Source organism: Schistocerca piceifrons, chromosome 5 (genome assembly GCF_021461385.2).
Source record: "Schistocerca piceifrons isolate TAMUIC-IGC-003096 chromosome 5, iqSchPice1.1, whole genome shotgun sequence".
In the NCBI taxonomy this organism is placed as follows: domain Eukaryota; kingdom Metazoa; phylum Arthropoda; class Insecta; order Orthoptera; family Acrididae; genus Schistocerca; species Schistocerca piceifrons.
The window spans coordinates 340,705,046-340,722,078 of record NC_060142.1 but is presented as its reverse complement, the minus strand read 5'-3'; positions in this window follow the sequence as shown (position 1 = coordinate 340,722,078).

Genomic DNA, 17,033 nt, shown 5'->3' with positions numbered 1-17,033 from the left:
CTTAGTTAACCATTAGCACTCACAGAGCATTCATGATTTCTTTTTCTCGTACTAACAAAATCACTACACTAGCACTCAGAGCTTAAATAGGACATCGTCTTCTCTTTACACTGAAACAGCTCATGTTCATGTTCGTTTTCTTTTGTCGTCCGCCATATCTTGTTTTATTTGTATTCTCTAGGGATCAGGGTTCCTTTTATTTTAGTTACAATAGTTGTTAAAATCATTTCAAAACATTTTACACAAAAAATGTTCTGACATCAATATTTACATTTAGGACTAGGATCTGTGCAGCTACAGTATAGACGGCCTGATAAGTACAGATTTCAAAATTGGATTCATTTGACTTCCAGTTTATAATTTTCATGATATACAGATACGTAAATTCCCAATAATTCTCTTGCCTTGTGTTGGAAATTTTGGGTCATTCTCATGAGTCCAAAAATTTTTTCCATCGCGGAAACAGCTTTCGTAAAACAATAGCATAGAACTTCATAACCAAAAACAATCTCCCGATTCAGTAACTTATTAAAATATTTCTATTACCATTTCCATGTAAAGGGTTATTTACATGTTACAGTTCATGGGCCCTGAATAACAGAATCAAGCTATGATCCCAAGTTCCTTGACTTTCATCCTTGCCGAAGAGCTGTAGATAGACATTTTACCAGCATTTGCGCATAGATTCACTAGACACACAGCATCATCATCATCAGCCAATTAGACAACTTGGTGATGTGAATCGGCGTGCAACATAGGATCCCTGCAGGTCTATTCATACAAAGGTACGCACAAAGATACACATGCAAATAAAATATTTCTTACACTATAATAGAGTATTTACTAGCAGTTAAGTTTCAGTTAGCTCTAATTTTTCTTCTTGTCGATATTCCAATTCGGCCTAAACTCGTCCTAATACGTCAACAACTCTCTCAATAGCTGTCGTTATGCAGAACATTTAGTTAAGGAGTTCCACTCTGAACATAAAAAAATCTTGATGCTTTTGGAGTTCCAGCAGCTCTGTTGTACAAAGGATTCAGAGTTTTTTTATGTCTTATAGACTTCTCTAGTGGACTCTAGAAATGCTATCGAGTTCTCTTTGTATCTTCGTCACTTCTCATTGGTCTGCCGAGATGTAGCTTCAGATCCACATTATCTGTTTACGTGAAGTTCATGTGCCATTTTTTTATGAATGAGTGAGAGGAAGGTAGGTTCCCGTATTGCATTCTCAAATTTCTCTGAATCTGCATGTCTGACTTCTTTTTAATAAATCAAGCCATACACTGTGCGTTTTCCTGCGTAGACTCCATTCTTCGATTTCTTTATTGTGCTCCTGCCACCCTCCAAGAAGAAGCAAAGGACTTTTTTCAGCTACTTTGCTCTTGTCACATGGAAAGCGAAAAACATTTATTCGTTACCTTACACAAAAAAAAACTTTTTGAGTTGGTGCATTGTGAAGTAACAGCTGCGCCATCGACATATCCCTGTGAATATCAGACTGATTCTTATTGACTGGCCTTGCCAATATTCAGCTGGCTCCCCATGAACTCACATGCTTTTAGTGAAAATCGTGTGATGGAATAGGTGACTCTAGCAAGCATGAGAGGTGGTGTCAAAATTCACGTAAGATAGCAGACCAGTGTATTCATGTAAATACGAAATAAAACAGGGCTCTATATTAATCCCTGTTTATTATAATATACTCTGTTGGCATAAATAAATAACAAATTGTTATCCGAAAATTTCTGTTATACGTAACGAAGGGCATAGGAGAATTGTTGAGTGCTACCTTGGGTCACTATAAATACAACATGTGAATACCTCGGCAAAGATTGGGTAATTCAGTTTGATGTGACGGAGCTGTACTCTATACATGATCTATTGTTAATTAAATCCTTGGTATTGTTGGAGTGGTTGCCTAAGCCTACCAAAACAAAAAAAGAATTACACAAGCAAATAACATTTTGGACTAAATAATGATTAGCATGCAGATTATCTGGAAAATGTTGGCTTCTGAAATGTGCCTAGCCCTAACAACGTGCTGATAAAGGCATGCGTAGTCTCGGCCTGCTGAACTACGCTATGATCTCTCACCATAGTCAGCTTTCCAGTATGTGAAGCAAAGTGGCCATTGTGCTCCACCATAGACTGCAACAAATCAACTGAAGTCTCTAAGTCAAGTGTTCTCCTTCAGGAACCCGAGTGAAATCTTCCCTAACCCTACGAAGTGTCATGTGCTCTCTCCCAAGAACCGCACAGAAGTTTGTGCCCTGCCAAGCGCTGATATCAAGTGTCCTCTATTTTCTCTATCGACTGAGTTTGTTGCCCATTCTGCAGGCTTACAGAATTCTAGACCACGACACTGCGAAGTACCGACTAGCTGTCTATTTGTTAGCAGGTCAAGAATCTCGCCTCCATGCTGAAGTTTTGTAATATTAACCAACAGCAACACACGTGGGGTTGGGACTCCTATATAGCTCTTAGCTTCTATTCCACTCTCAGTCCGTTTGAATGTTTTAGACAATGTGCTTTTTTCAACATATGGACTTCTCAAAAACTGTCGTCTTAGCTACATCCACTGTTCAGTTTCTTTTGGTTAACCAGCGACGAGTCCTCTTCCAACTTTTTAGGCCAAGATTCGTCCACTTCACGTACGCCGGAAACAGAGAGACGGCCAAAGGAGAAAAGAATTTATATTCAGGCAGCAGTCCAGCCACTTCTTATGGCATGGCAAGAAGTCTATCTGTCTCTGACTGTCCTTCGCATAACATTCCTGGTGTACGGGTCTTCGGCGCGAAAGGAAGTTCCTTTGATATTTGTGAGGTCCAGTCACCCATGCTAACAAAAAACGCGACTTTTTACCAAGTGCAGACATACGAACGCCACATTAAGTATTTCTACGACGGTAGGCCTGTACCCACACCGCACAGGGCGAAAGTCGTTATGCAAAATAGGGAGGAAGGTGCCTGGTTGTTACTGGCCCCCGACACTGGCGAGGCCCTTCGCCCGATAGCTTTACCTTTTGGTTGATACGGTTTACACAGTCATCTGAATAGGCAGCGCTCGGTCCCTATAGGGTCATTCTCACATCGGATCATTGGCCTGGTCTGGCCTGCCCAGCTTGGCTCATCTTGCACTCGAGTGAACAACCGTAAAATTCATGTAATAACTCCGTCAAGAAAAATTTATTAACATAAAGTTAGGTGCCTTCGTCTGGGAGCCGCTACATTATTCATTAGAATTGCTAATTATATTTAACTGAAAGACAGGTGTTAAGCTTATACAGTCCTGATTATGAATTCATTTACGACTAACGTATGAGACACGACAACACAGCTGCAAACTGTCCCCTATCAGCATTACACAGACTTTCCTTTTTTCTCAAAGTTAATTGCAGTTAGAATCATGCGACATTGAAGTTTTTGGCACACACTGTACCTCTTTCGTCGTATAGTAATCACACTAATATTTACGGAACGGCATCACAGATAAGTTTCTCTCTTTTTCTTTAGAAATTGCAGAGTGTGATTTGTAACGACGACTCGAAAATAGTTGCAATTGTTGATATGGTCACATAAATAGTTCTACATCTCTTACCTACTAACTTGGTAGACAATATAGAAGTTCAAAAGATCTGATATGTATATGTCTAAGGTAAAACACAAAACGTTTCAGCACACATTAAAAGAAAGATGATAGCAACAAATGGCTGGTCGCTATGGGACTTAATATCTGTGGTCACCAGTCCCCTAGAACTTAGAACTACTTAAACGTAACCAACCTAAAGACGTCAGATACATCTATGCCCGAGGCAGGATTCGAACCTGCGGTACCAGACTGAAGTGATAAGAACAGTTCACTACATTATTGTGTTGAGGTGGACCAATAACAATTAACTATGAATACTGTCACCGTAAATAACGTTACGTTAGTACAAAAAGCAATTGAAATAACATTGTAAATATTGATAATGTGTAACACTAAGAGTTTTATAATGTAGGCAGTGCTGTTGATCATACATGGCATACAGTATGACGATAGTGGGTTGTTGTTTGTGGATTCACTTAACAATGAGCATCAAACCTAATTGTACTTAATAAAGTACTTGTTTAAAATAAAGCTTGGTGCAACGATGTCTTTTTTTCACATTCATAAACACTCAAACACAACCATACACGTGCTAGCACATACACATTCACACACATTCATACACGCACGCACACACACACACACACACACACACACACACACACACACACACACACGCGCGCGCGCGCGCGCGCGTATTTGGGCATTTGAAAGCGCAATACTTCTGTTTCTCAGACGTCGGTCCAGACAGTAACAGTTTCAGCCTGAAGCGGAGTTGCAAGGGGCAAACCCCCGCCACACCCCTTGTTGGCTATCTGCGGCTCCACTCGCTCCTGACGTCTGTGTTAAGAGGCACCTCTCTTTGGGGGAAGAGAAAAGCGAAAGGTGCGGTAATCAAAGGCAATGATCTGGAAAAAGAGATATTGAGGGAAAGTACGGCGTGAGGAGGAGGCGACCTGGGGGTGAGCCGGGGGCAGCGGAGCGCAGAGTCCGGCCTCTTAACTGGCTCCTAAATTGAGCCGCGCACCCCCAAGAATGCGGGGAGGTTCAGCCACGCTCCGCCTCCACCCGTCCCTCCAGTCCAGGCCACCCTCCTAATCGGCTCCCCAGATGTCGGATCGAGGCCGGCGTCGCGTTCACTAGGATGCTTAAGAGCTCTCCATTGTGGCCAGTTAAGGGGAGCAGCGCAGCAAAGCCAGGCGCCGCCTTCTGTCCCTCCCGTCTGTGTCCAGATCCTTCGCATCCAGTCTTGGAAACAATTGTCATACTACAGAAGTGTGTCTGTAGGTTCTGACTTTGTTATGCAAAATCAAATACGAAGGTAGTCACAAGGTTCACTTACCACCCGCAAAAAGTCAAGTTTTGCATCATTCAACTTGGTGGTCGTGTAATTTTGTTCATACAGACGTTCCAATGACACATTTTCAGCACATTGAACGACTTGATTTTAAAAGTCTGCTTTTGCGATTGAGGAAAAATTGCTCCTTGTACATCACACCGTTATCATTCTGCCAGCAGCTGCGACCTAATGGTTTCTTCGTCAAAGACAGAGAAAAATCCGCTGCGTCCCGTGTTAGGAAAATACGGTGATAATAAGGGGAGGAGGGGCGGGGCCGGATATGAGTCAAAACTTGATACACCAAAGAAGCAGTGTGTGTGACTGTATTCCCTGTAGATTAAGGTACAAGGTTTTTGTGAACTAAAAACTCAAACTTTTGACAGTTTTTCACCTCGCTTCATCTTCGCACCCTCCGATAACCTCGTTAGATGTCTTAGGTAACAGGCTCCGAAGGCCGTTTGCAGATTACTAGCCCGATCTCTGGGCGCTATCCCATGGCAGTCCCATAACACAGTGTCATCTTTCTGACTGATGATTGGATCTTTGCTTGTTTCGATGATGTTGAGCTCACATGTTCCCATATTAGCTGTCCTCTTTTGTCTCGAAGTCTTAAGTGACACACCCAGTGCAAATGGCTCTGAGCACTATGGGACTCAACTGCTGAGGTCATTAGCCCCTAGAACTTAGAACTAGTTAAACCTAACTAACCTAAGGACATCACAAACATCCATGCCCGAGGCAGGATTCGAACCTGCGACCGTAGCGGTCTTGCGGTTCCAGACTGCAGCGCCTTTAACCGCACGGCCACTTCGGCCGGCGACACGTCCAGTACTTGGTTCGGTTGGCTACACCTTTTCTTCTATCATCAGCCTTCCGAAAGGTTTCATGCAGCCCTCCAGTGACAATCTCTTCATCTCAAAGTAGCATCCATACCCTACATCCACAATTATTTAGAAGACGTCCCCCAGCCTCTGCCTACCTCTATAGTTTCTACCCTCTACAGCTCCCTCCAGTATCATGGAGGTTATTTCCTGGTGTCTTAACACCTGACCTTTGGTCCCATCCTTTCTCCTTTTCAGTGTTTTCTATGTTCCCTTCGCTGTTGATCCTGCGGAGAACCTCATCGTTAGTCAGCCTGTCAGTCCACCAAATTTTCAATATCCTTCTGTAGTACCACATCTCAGACGCTTCGGTTCGCTTCTGTTCCAGTCTTATTACAGTCCTCGTATTCGGGAGGACGACGGTTCAGTCCCGCGTCCGGCCATGCTAATTTAGATTTTCCGTGATTTCCCTAAATCGCTCCAGGCAAATGAAGGGATGGTTCCTTTGAAAGGGCACGGCCGACTTCCTTCCCCGTCCTTCCCTAATCCAATGAGACCGATGACCGATGACCTCGCTGTCTGGTCTCCTTCCCCAAACAACCCAACCCAACCCACTCTTATTACAGTCCATTAGTTATCACCACAAAATGTTGTGCTCCGAACGTACATTCTCGTATGTTTCATCCTCAAATTAAGGCCTGTGTCGGATACTAGTAGACTTCTTTTGGCCAGGAATGCACTGTCTACCTGTACTAGCATAGTTATTATGTCGTCCTTGTACCACTGGGTATAGGTTATTTTGCTTCGAAAGTAGGTATTCAATAGATATTGATCTTTTTCTTTACCTTCGCTGACTAATGCAACATCATCGGCGAATCCTGACGTTGATTCGTTTTCACCGAGAATTTCCTCCCACACCTTTCTTTTATTTCCGTCATTTATCTTCAATGAATAAATTGAAGATTCTCTGCCTTACCTTCTTCTAATCTGAGCATTTCATCCTTGTACATACTGTATATTACTCGTCCTTGCCTCTAGATTTTTCCTATTTTTCTCAGAATTTAAAATATGCAGTACTATTTTACACTGTCCAAGATTTCTTGTCGTTGACAGATTCTATGAACATGTCTTCGATTATCTTGCTCCCATTATCAAGTGAAACGTCGTCTCCGCCTTTCTGATCCCTTTACCTTTCCCGAAGACGAAATGATCGACGTTTCGGTGATCCTCAGTTTCTGTTTCCGTTCCTCTGCGTATATCCTAGCCCGGAACTTGTGTTAACTAACTGTTAAGCTGGTTGCGCGATAGTTCTTCCTCTTATCTTCTGTGTCGTCTTCGGAATAGAATGAATAATATTTTTCCAAAGGTGTTATGGTATATAACCAGTCTCATAAATTATACATTCCATCTTTAACAATCCTGTGCTAACCACCTTCCAAGCATTTTATAAATTCCGATGCAACGATGTCTGTCTCCTCTGTCGATTTGATCATTTGTTTCCTATAGCTATTTTACATTTTGACTCTAATACTGGATCCTCTATTTCTCGTTTCTCCATCTATCACGTCATCAGATAGTCCCCCCCCCCCCCCCTTCCCTTGTAGTGGCCTTCAGTGTTCTCTTTCCACCTAATATGTCTCTACCCTGCGATTAACAGTGCAATTCCGACTGCTCTCTAATGTTATCACTATTTCTTTTAATTTGGCCTAAGGTTTTTTGATTTTTCCATATACAACATCAGTTGTTCCGACAATCATCTCTTTTTCGATTTATTCATATTTGTCCTGCAGCCATTTCTCCTTGACACCCCTGCCCTTCCTATCTGCTTGATTGTTGCGCGATTTATGTTGCTGTGTTCCAGTCGTTCCCTGGACATTTTTCTATTTCCTTCTTTCTTCCATCAATTGAAGTATTTCACCTTTTACTCTAGGTTTCTTCGCAGTTTGCGTCCTTCTACCTATGATTGCATTTCTAACAAGTGTGATTCTTAATTTTACGGGTATCTAGTCTTCTTCAGCTGAATTACATAATGTGGTAGTCCATATCGAAGCATCCACATCTTTAGCGAATTTCAAACGCATCTCTCGTTTCTCAGTACTTCAGTATGCCGGAATTCTCTTACACGTCAGTCTACTCTCCATCATTTCCAAATTGAGATCTGAGTCTGTCAGCTCCTGGGTGTGACTAACAATGCAATATCTCTTTCAGAGTCTCTGTCTGACCGCGTTGCATTTCATTTGGTATCTTCCGTATCTCCAGGCCTTTTCCAAGCGATTTTTGAGTACTGTATTTCCTATTACCAACTGAAGTGTAATGCAGAACTCATTTAGTCCTTCTCCTCTCTGGTTCCCACTAACAATCCCTTATTCTCCTCTAAGTCTTTCTTTCGTACCTTCCCCTAAAACCACATTCCAGTCCCCAATGATTATTGAATCAGCATCTCCGTTTACATATTGCATTCCCCGTTTAATATCCTCACATTCTTTCTCTGTCTTTTCATCTGCTGCTTGCGACGTCGATATGTACACCGGAACTATTTTTCTCAGCGGTGGTTTGCTCTCGAATCTTATAAGAATAGCCCTATTACAGAATTGTTCCTTACCTTTTCATTCCTAACGAATCTCTGCGAACGAAACTTTACAACAGGTTACATTAGCGTAAGTATTTTAATAACTGTATAATAGATGGCGAAGTAGACGCACCCTTATGTCGATCCATGGATGTTCATCACGTTAGACTTTGTATTGCGTCATTTTACTCATCAAATACGATTTAAAGTGTATCTTGTAAAACCATTTGCTGCCACGTATCTGGAAATAGGTTCTACTGTAGAAGTAAGATGTTATACGTAAAAGCACTGCTTGTAATTTACGCTTCTTACTATGTAATCAAAGAGATTCCCTCGTTCTTAAGGTATCGTTCTATAGGTATCCATGAATTTCAAGATAATGGATAACAGTATACAGAAGTAATGACAGATAGCTAGCGCTTTACAAAAAACGCAGTTCAACGCAATTATCTACTTGGTAATATGATCTATTTCTTAACGGAATTTATTGCATTGAGGTATAAAACTTAAATGACTTTAAAGCCAATCGCACTGTGCGAATCGTCTATCCCATTCAGATATTTATAAATCGTAAACCATCCATACAGGCTAATCCTATTCACAGTTAACATAAGGATGGATATTGGAAAAAAAACTTTCACTCTGTGACAGCACGTCATATACATTAGCAGAATTGCTTACGTAAACTTTTTAGTTATCACAAATTCAATCCAACGAAAATGATGCTCTCTTGTTCTGTCAGGTTAACACAGTCCCAGCGATGAAGTTAGAAACTAGGTCAGCGGTGCTGTTTACTACTTATACCGTCTTTTCTTTATCTTCTATTATGAAAGCAAATCTAATTTTAACTTGCTTTTGTATCTTTTCCGTATGAAGGGCTTATTTCAATAATGGTACAAGTCTATTTTTATTTATTCTGAGATTCAGAGTCCTGAAGTTAAATGAGCGCTGAAAAATCTGCAGTTGAGATACCAGAAATATATATACTTGAATATAATTGTATTTAGTATTCAAGTATATATATATTCAAGTATATATTCAATATCCAAATATATATAGTTGAATATTTCTCTTATCTCAACTGCAGATTTTTCAGCGCTCTTTTATCTTTAAGACTCTGTACCTCAGAATGAACAAAAATGGACTTCTAGCACTATTGAAATAATCCCTTCACATGTAAATTGTTCATAATACTAATAATGTGAATGCGATATTAAAAGCTGTGGTTTTAGATAACGTATTTTAATAGTAATTACGTTTCTAAAATTTTTTCCTTTTGAAATCCAGCCTTGATCGCACCATATAAGCTACAAGAACATAGGTGACCGGTTTCGGTCATATCACATGACCATCATCAGACCTGTAATTTAATTTAGAAAGTAATGGAACCTTACTAGATTCACAATAAAATATGAAAAAATGCGTCACCTATGTTCTTGTAGCATATGTGGTGCGATCAAGACTGAATTTTAAAAAGAAAATTTTTTTAAATGTTTTTACCGCTGTTACACAAATGTTTATTAAAATTAAGTTTCTCTTTCCAACTACATAGATGTAATGCAATGAAACTTACTACATCAGTATCATCACAATTACGACAACATAGGAAATATTTAATATTTTTGCTTCACTTTACACGACTTTTCAAGTTATTACTGTCGAAATAGATTTTAGTCTCAGTTCTGAATTGTAGGTCGTAGAAACGTGATTTATTTGAAATTATAAGTCGGAAATAATTTTGTCTTTTTTAAATACTTTGGCTATTTTTACGTTTCATTTTATTTCAAAATTAGTACATCCAATTCGTCGTAGATGTACAAGTGTCAGCGAAAGCTGGAATTCCAACTAACGTACAGCAATGATATAGAAAGAAACAAAAAACCTAGATTCCACTACCACTTTCATCTAAATGATTAAATATCTTGAACAATGCTCACAATATCTTCAGGTGATGTCGTCGCGCCTCCCACAAAAATCCCTCGGTGAAATTGTCACCTGACACAATAGTTTTCCCGCATACTTTCATTTTTGTAATGGTTCCGTCAAAATTCGTGTCCTGTCTTTAACAACGCCAGGGCAGTTCTTTGCACTTGCTAAAGCACGGGCAAATCGTCATCGTAGGAACAACAAGGCCTTCAGTACATATACACTACGGTCTGTTACAATAAATAAAACGCCCTAGAGCCACCTCGCTCAGGGTCCAAATGTACGAGTCCACCATCAGTAAGCAGCCAATCTAAGAGTGTGTCACACAACAAAGTAACCACAACTCAGTACCCCATGAGTGTACCCTCTGGGTATAACTTATCTTTACTATTGCAGTTTGTTCTTTGTTTAGCTCTTGAGTTAGTCTTCTGTCTGTATTGTCTAGTTTACTCTTTCTTAGAATTTCCATTAGTTTGTTCCAGGAGACAGCAAATCAAAGTCTGGCCTGAAGTCTAGGAATACTAAGAAATTTTATCCGTTCACGTTAAAGCTGGCTTTTTCAATAGTGCACTGTGGACAAACGATACTTCTATTGTGCCTCTGCCTTCTAGGAAGAAAAATCTGAAGTTTCCTTTTGATGAAGCTTAAAAAAGAAACACAATATAAAACTAACTGTATGAAAACCAGTCATAGTCGGATATTCACTGGAAGAATGTTAAGAGAATTTAGTTACTCCTCTAAAGAGGAACCTTATGAATTCCGACAGGATAGGTATTCCTCCTTTTTTATTTTTTTAGTCGTCAATCTTCCGACTGACTTGATGCGGTCCCCGACGATTTCCTCTCCTGTGCCAACCTCAGAGTAGCGCTGGGAACGTACGTCCTCAATTATTTACTGGATGCATTCCAATTGCTACAGCCTCCAATAGAGCCAAGGAAGTTATTCGGTGATGTCTTAACAGACGTTCTATCGCTTACTTTCTTTTTGTCAGTGTTCTCCATGTATTTTTTTTCCTCACCGATTCTCCAGTGAACCTAATTTCTTACCGTATCAGTCCACCAAATTTTCAACATTCTTTTGTAATACCATATCTCAAACGCTTCGAGTCTCCTTTTTCCGGTTTTCTCACATTCCGTGTTTCACCTCCACACAGTGCTCTGCTCCAAACGTACAATCTCAGAAACATCTTCCTCAAATTAAAGTATATGTTTGTTACTGGCAGACTTCTCTTGCTCAGGAATGGTCCTTTTGCCATTGCTAATCTGCTTTTTATGTCATCCTTGCTCCGTTCCTTATAGCTTATTTTTCTGCCTAGGTAGCAGAATTCCTGAAATTCATTTACTTCGTGACCCGCAATCTTGATATTTAGTTTCTCGCTGTTCTCATCCCTGCTAAGACGCATTACTTTCATCTTTCATCGATTTACTCACAGTTAGTAACTGGTACTCGTTAGACTGTTCATTGCATTCGGCAGATCCTGTAATTCTTCTTCATTTTCACTGAGGATAACAATTTCATCAGTGAATCTTATCATTGATGTCATTTCACCTTGAATTTTAATTCTGCCGTTGAAACTTTCTTTTATTTCCGTTTCTGCGATGTATAGATTCAACAGTAGGGGAGAGGTGCGTCCCTGTCTTACACCGTTTTTAAATCCAAGCACTTGGTACTTGGTCTTCCACTCTTAATATTGGTTCTTGTACATATTGTATATTACCCGTCCTTTCCTATAGTCACCCCTATCATTTTCAGAATTTTGGACATCTTGCACCATTTAACACTGTGGCACACTTTTTCCAGGTCGACAAATCCAATGAACGTGTATCCAGTTTTCTTGAGTCTTGCCTCTATTAATACCTGCAACGTCAGAGCTGCTTCTCTGGCGCCTTTAGCTTTCCCAAAGTCAAACTGATTATCGGCTGACACGTCCTCAATTTTCTTTCCGAGTCTCGCACATATAATTTTGTTAGCAACTTGGATCGGCCGTTAAGCTGATTCTGCGATAATTCCTGTACTTCTTGCAATCTTCAGAACTGCGTTGACTGTGTTTTTCTAAAAGTCACATCGTATGTCGCCCGACACACACATTCTACACACGAACATTAATAGTCGTTTTGTTGTCACTTCGCCGAATGATTTTAGAAATTTAGACTTAATGCTACCTATCCCGTCTGACTTACACGATCTCAAGTCTTCCTGATATCTTTTAAATTCTGATTCTAATACTGGGTCCCCCGTCTCCTGTTTCTACTTCTGTCATATCATCAGACAAGTCTTCATCTCAAAGAGCGTTTAGCAGTAGAGTTCCCGTTGCACTCTTCCCACCATTGCTTTTAATTGCCCCGAAGGCTGTTTTGACTTTTCTATATGCTGATTCAATCCTTGTGACAGTAATTTCATTTCCTATTTCTTCACATTTTTCATGCAGGCACTTCGCCTTAGCTTACCTGCATTTAATATTTATTTAACTCCGATGTGTCTCATATTTCTGTATTCCTGTATATGCCTGAACATTTTTATACTTCATTCTTTCATCGATCAACATAAGTACTTCTGTTACCAATAGTTTCTTTGTACTTGCCTTCTTTGTACCAATAATTTTCTTTACAATATCTATGATTTTCTTTTCCAGAGATGTCCATATCTCCTCAAATGAACTGCCTAGTGAGGTATTCTTTATCGCACTATCTATATCCTCAGATAACTTCAAGCTTACCTCTTCATTCCCGAGTACTTCCGTATGCCACTTCTTTGATCGTCGATTCTTCCTGGCTAGTCTCTTAAACTTCAGCCTACACTTCATCGCTGCAAAAGTGAGATTTCAGTCTATGTTTGCTCCCGAGTGTGCCTCCAATACAGATCTGTTTTGGAATCTCTGCCTGACCATGATATAATTCAACTCAAATCTTAACGTACCTCTAGGCCTTTTCTAACCGCCACCTCTTGTGATTCTTGAAGAGAGTATTGGCTATTACTAGCTGAAATTTATTACAGAACTGAATTAGTCTTTCTACTCTCTCATTCCTGGTACCAAGCCTATACTCTCCTATAGTCCTTTCTTCTACTGCATCCCTACAACAGCATTCTGAACCCTATGACCGTTAGATTTTCACCTCCTTTCACTACTGAATTACCCGTTCAGATTGCTCATATACTTTCTCTGTCTATTTATCTTCGGCTTGTGACGTTAGTTGCGCAACTGAGCTATCTTTGTTGGTGTTCATTTGCTGTAGATTCTGATGAAAAAAATCTACCACTGAACTGTTCTCAGTCAGTCATTATCTGCCCTAAATTCCTATTCATAGCGAATCGTACTCCGGTTATACCATTTTCCGCTGCTGTTGATATTACCATCTATGTAGATGGCCAGAAATCCTAGTCTTCTTTCCATTGATCTTCACTGACCACTACTGTACTTAGACAGAGCTTTAGAATATCCCTTTCCAAATTTTTCATTTTCCCTACTTCGTTCAAACTTCTGACATTCATCGCCCCGTCTCTTAAAACGTTATTCTTTCGTTGGTTATTCAAACTTTTTCTGATGGTCACCACTCTTGGAAGTCTCCACCTGCAGATCCGAATAGGGGACAAGTCTTTTACCACTGGAGAGATAATCACAGATCATCATGACACTTTTTCCAGTTACAGGCCAGGTCACATGTGTGGATACACATTGTTTGTCTTTAATGCAGTGGTTTCCATTGCCATCTGCATCCTCATGCCGTTGATCATTGCTGATTCTTCCGCCTTATCAGTTTTAAACCATGTACATACAAACCATCTACATACCAAGTATATCCAGAGAACAGAGATAAGACCAAACAAATGCAGCTTGGTCGTTTGGAAAGACATTGAGCGCTAATGACACTTTCAACTAATTTCAGTGAGAGACGTCGTAAGAGACGCTTTACGTTAAGAGTCCTGCACGACCGAGTAAGCGAGCACAAAATAAGAGATGGGACGAGACTACCCTAACTGGATAGGCTGTCCGCACTAGTTCTAGTAACCGAGCATAAAAGCCGTGACCGAATACGTAGCACGTAACTTCAAACTCATTACACGGGTCATCATCCGTGTGAGACTGCAGCCAATACGTGCTTCTCATTTGTGGTGTCTCTCTCTCTAATCATGCAGTGCAAGGAAGCCAGTGCAGTAAGACGTAAGATTGAAACCGATGTTTATACATTGAAGAAACGGGAAGGTCTAAAAAGCCAAGTATGGAGTACATTATTGTTAGTTGTAGACGAAAACAGTGCGTCTACTGGGTACGTATCATGCATAAATGCTCCACATTATTGTGTTTCCAGTCGGGAACCACTCATTTAAAGAAACACAGCTGCAAGAAACCTAACAAAGATGCAGCCCCTTCAGGGATACCCGCAGTAATAAAAAGTAATATCACAGAAAAGTGTGTTGCAATGTGTGCTAAAGATATGAGACCATTTAATGCGGTTTCTAGTGAAGGTTTCAGAGAACTAGGCCAAGAATTAATACATCTAGGTGCGCATTATGCAGAAGTTAACAAGCAGACATGTCAAAGAACAAGCTGATGCAATACGAAACAGTATAATGCCTTCTATTATTGCGGAAATTATTAATAAAAGATGTGCTGCGACAGTTGATATGTGGACTGATTAGCATAATCAGGTGCACTATTTGACGCTTACACTAAATTACATTAACATACACTCCTGGAAATTGAAATAAGAACACCGTGAATTCATTGTCCCAGGAAGGGGAAACTTTATTGACACATTCCTGGGGTCAGATACATCACATGATCACACGGACAGAACCACAGGCACATAGACACAGGCAACAGAGCATGCACAATGTCGGCACTAGTACAGTGTATATCCACCTTTCGCAGCAATGCAGGCTGCTATTCTCCCATGGAGACGATCGTAGAGATGCTGGATGTAGTCCTGTGGAACGGCTTGCCATGCCATTTCCACCTGGCGCCTCAGTTGGACCAGCGTTCGTGCTGGACGTGCAGACCGCGTGAGACGACGCTTCATCCAGTCCCAAACATGCTCAATGGGGGACAGATCCGGAGATCTTGCTGGCCAGGGTAGTTGACTTACACCTTCTAGAGCACATTGAGTGGCACGGGATACATGCGGACGTGCATTGTCCTGTTGGAACAACAAGTTCCCTTGCCGGTCTAGGAATGGTAGAACGATGGGTTCGATGACGGTTTGGATGTACCGTGCACTATTCAGTGTCCCCTCGACGATCACCAGTGGTGTACGGCCAGTGTAGGAGATCGCTCCCCACACCATGATGCCGGGTGTTGGCCCTGTGTGCCTCGGTCGTATGCAGTCCTGATTGTGGCGCTCACCTGCACGGCGCCAAACACGCATACGACCATCATTGGCACCAAGGCAGAAGCGACTCTCATCGCTGAAGACGACACGTCTCCATTCGTCCCTCCATTCACGCCTGTCGCGACATCACTGGAGGTGGGCTGCACGATGTTGGGGCGTGAGCGGAAGACGGCCTAACGGTGTGCGGGACCGTAGCCCAGCTTCATGGAGACGGTTGCGAATGGTCCTCGCCGATACCCCAGGAGCAACAGTGTCCCTAATTTGCTCGGAAGTGGCGGTGCGGTCCCCTACGGCACTGCGTAGGATTCTACGGTGTTGGCGTGCATCCGTGCGTCGCTGCGGTCCGGTCCCAGGTCGACGGGCACGTGCACCTTCCGCCGACCACTGGCGACAACATCGATGTACTGTGGAGACCTCACCCCCCACGTGTTGAGCAATTCGGCGGTACGTCCACCAGGCCTCCCGCATGCCCACTATACGCCCTCGCTCAAAGTCCGTCAACTGCACATACGGTTCACGTCCACGCTGTCGCGGCATGCTACCAGTGTTAAAGACTGCGATGGAGCTCCGTATGCCACGGCAAACTGGCTGACACTGACGGCGGCGGTGCACAAATGCTGCGCAGCTAGCGCCATTCGACGGCCAACACCGCGGTTCCTGGTGTGTCCGCTGTGCCGTGCGTGTGATCATTGCTTGTACAGCCCTCTCGCAGTGTCCGGAGCAAGTATGGTGGGTCTGACACACCGGTGTCAATGTGTTCTTTTTTCCATTTCCAGGAGTGTAGATTGGTCTCTTGTGAAGAATGTTTTATTTGCAACAAAATTCCCGGACGTTTAGAAGACGGGAGCAAATATTACGAAAGAAATTGAAGAGAAGATGGCTGATTGGGAGATTTCGCTGGACATGTTGCACAGTTTTGTGTTTGTCTCCGACCAAGGTGCCAATGTAATAAAGGATTGGGAAAATCACGAAAGGATTCCTTGTGCTGCTCATTGTATAAATACAACATTTAGCCTACTTTCGATGAAGATAACTTCTTGTTAAATCATGCTCCAAATATCGCATCAACAATAAATACTGCAAAATGCATTGTAAGGTCCATTAAGAAAAGTGGCCTCTGCTCGTCTTTGAAATCATCGTTGAAACAAGAGGTCTGCACACGCTGGAACAGCTTGTACACTATGCTGGAATCCTTACACACTCAGTATAACGAAGTTGCTGCTTTGCTATCGCAAAAGGACTCCGCTTACTGATTGCAAGGATATGATAATGAGCTTGCAGGAAAAATTGCTCATTTTATGAGACCATTTAAAGAGGCCACATATGAATCAGAAGGCAAAAAAGAACCGGCAATCCATTTAGTTCTTCTTTGGTTTCACAAACTGCAACAAATTTCCAGTGTCAATGACACTGACTGTCAGGTGAGCAATTACTGCCTTCTCATACGCGATAGATTTATAATT